A 2,937-nucleotide genomic window follows, 5' to 3' on the forward strand; every position below is an offset into this window, starting at 1 on the left:
TAAGGTGTTACAAGTTACGACATTCGACGTATCAGACGCCGAGTGATTTTATGATTGGATATTCACAAATGAGTTTTAGAGTTCGGCATTCTGACGGCCGAACCACGTTCACCATCAAGACATACATCACCTTTGAATATTTGTGTCCGTATAGTTTGGTGTCGATTCAACGTGCTTATACTCTTACGAATATAATCACGGTGACCGAATCGGGCACCGACGACTTGTGAACTTCGTAGAACTAGCAGCCTCGTCTTCAGGCTCTAGAACCCAAAGACCGAGATTGTTCCTTCCTCGGCCGCAGTCGCAAGATAAAGAAGTCAGCAACGCGCTCAACGCAACACCAACAAATTTTACTCCTCGGTCGAGCTCGGCCGACGAGTTGGCACACCCCACATTTAACCGAATGACTTAGTTAGCTTATTAGTTATTCGGCCTGCGCGCCACGTAAGCTTTGTAATTTTTAGGGTCAACATTTTGGCACACCCAAGGAAAAGAAGCAGCATCCGTCAACGTGACCGAGGTCCAAATAATGAACAAATCGGCCCTAAAGAAGGGACCGAAGTTTCCAAAATTCATCCATCCATACCCGGCTTATGTAGAAAAGTTTGAATACTCGCGAGGCTTCAAGATCCCTGATTTTAGTCTGTTCGCCGGAGAATCGTCCTTATCCTCATTAGAACATATGGCTTGGTTCACGGCGCAGTGTGGAGACGTGACTTCCATAAATAACGGCTGTTCAACTTTTCATTGACAGGCTCAGTTTTTGCTTGGTACATTAATCTCCCACCGAACTCCGTACAGAGTTGGGAGGAATTGGTCGAGAAATTCCATGAACAATTCTATCGACCAAGGATGGAAATGTCCGTCTCATCGTTGGCTAAGATGGCTCAAGCGTCCGACGAATCTCCAATGGAATACTTAACAAGGTTTAAGTCGGCAAGGAATTGGTGCCGAGTACCTCTCCCTGAAGTTGAATTCGTCAGGATCGCCCTAAATGGTTTGGACGTGGAATACAAAAAGAAGTTTCTGGGGGCAAATATCCGAGATATGTACGAACTTGCTCAACACGTTGAGCAGTATGATTATTTGTTCCGAGAAGAGAAGATATCAAAGTCACCATCCCAGGGAACGTTGTATAAGAATCCCACGGTTAGCTATACATTGGCCGAAAGCGAGGACACCCAGTATGCCAGTGTGGACGCGGCCGAGATAGTAATAGATAAACCTTATGTCTGCAAGGCATTAGCTCAAGTTAGTTCCAAAGACACCAAGACCCACTCGGCCACCGAAGAGATGAGTAAAACATTGAAAGTGTACACTTTCGATATCACCAAGGCCGATGCAATTTTCGATCAATTGTTGGTAGCAAAAATCATCAAACTTCGGCCGGGACACAACATCCCTAAGGCCGAAGAATTGAAAGGTAAAATATATTGCAAGTATCATAATTCCAATAAGCATGCCACCAATATTTGTGTTGTATTCCGAGACACGATTCAAAGTTGGATCGAGAAGGGAAAGCTAAAATTCCTGGAGAAACAGATGGCGGTCGACGTCAATCCCTTCCCCTCAACAACAATCGGTATGGTGGATGCTCATCTCCCTAAAAACAAATGAAAAAGGAAGGCCGAATACGTCCAGGTGCAGCATGTCCGAAAGCAGAATGGTCAACCAAGATTGAAGATTGATTTGTTTTCAAATGCACCACCTACGAAGCGCTCAGGGCCAACCATCGATAAGCCTATGACAGGGTCGAGTTCCGAAGTAACTCATGAATCAATGGTTTTATGCGACCATTGTAAAACACCAGTTGAACCTAGAAAGAGGACATTTTTGGCACCAACCTCAGGCCCACCATCCACGACCTTTACAAAATCGCCAAAGGAACTCAGTAATGGTCCACGACGCCAAGTGTTTGAAAGACTCGGCCCACAAGTACGAACAACAGACCAGGCCCCGGTCAGGCGGCATCTTGACTTTGACACACTTTTCTATAATGAGGATTATTACTCACGCAATGCCAGCAGTGCGGGCTCGTCAGTCGATCAAAAAACTTTCAAACCACCCAGGACACCAGACCAACGTTGGTACAGTTACAATTCTCCAACTGGCCTATATACGGCGTTGTCTAAATCTCAAAAACTTCGTCGCTAGCGGATAGATTTTATGGCTCGGCGACAAGAAGCGCAGGCCAACCCTGCCACCCGGTGGCAGCCGAAAAAGGTCGTGGGAAGCATTGACGATCGGCCAACCCCGACTATTATGACTGAATTACTCGAAGGGAAAAAGGTAGCGGCTCGTGACTTTGAGACCACCATTGAAGAGTCCAAGAAATGCATCAAGCTCCTTCTCCGGCTTAGGGAGATGAGAGCTCGTCTCGAGCATTTTAGACAAAAGGGTGAAAGGAAACTTTCTCCGTTACCACCGCTAGAACTGTTCATTAAGATACGACGCAATCTACACCCTCCATTCCTCAGTGAATCCTTGGAGTACATGCGGGAGTTTCATAAAAAATATTCCGCCAATGACTTGTATGGACTACCCAAGGCGTGTCAGGAAGCCCTCGATCTAGCACTAACTTGCCCCGATGCCGAGCAAATTATCCAGAAAACCATCGACCCAATAATGAAAGCTAGATTCCAGCATATACGAGAGGCTCGGGTCCTTGGATTTGAGGTCAATCCCTACACAGATATCGACACCGCCGAATTATCTTTTTCACTCGAAGACCTTCAGCATTTGCGATATCATTTTGAAGTTTTCTCGGCTGTATCTCTCTTCGTAAGGAAAAAAGGGTGGCGCGTTTAGATGCGTATCTGGACACAAGGAACGCCCGCATCGCCTACGAAGAACGAATCCGTAAAGTACAGGAACGAAATAAGTCTTCGGCAGTAAACATGATCGAGGAAGATAGCCAGAATAAGATAGACTCAG

This window comes from Pyrus communis, chromosome 1, assembly GCF_963583255.1.
Source record: "Pyrus communis chromosome 1, drPyrComm1.1, whole genome shotgun sequence".
Taxonomy (NCBI): domain Eukaryota; kingdom Viridiplantae; phylum Streptophyta; class Magnoliopsida; order Rosales; family Rosaceae; genus Pyrus; species Pyrus communis.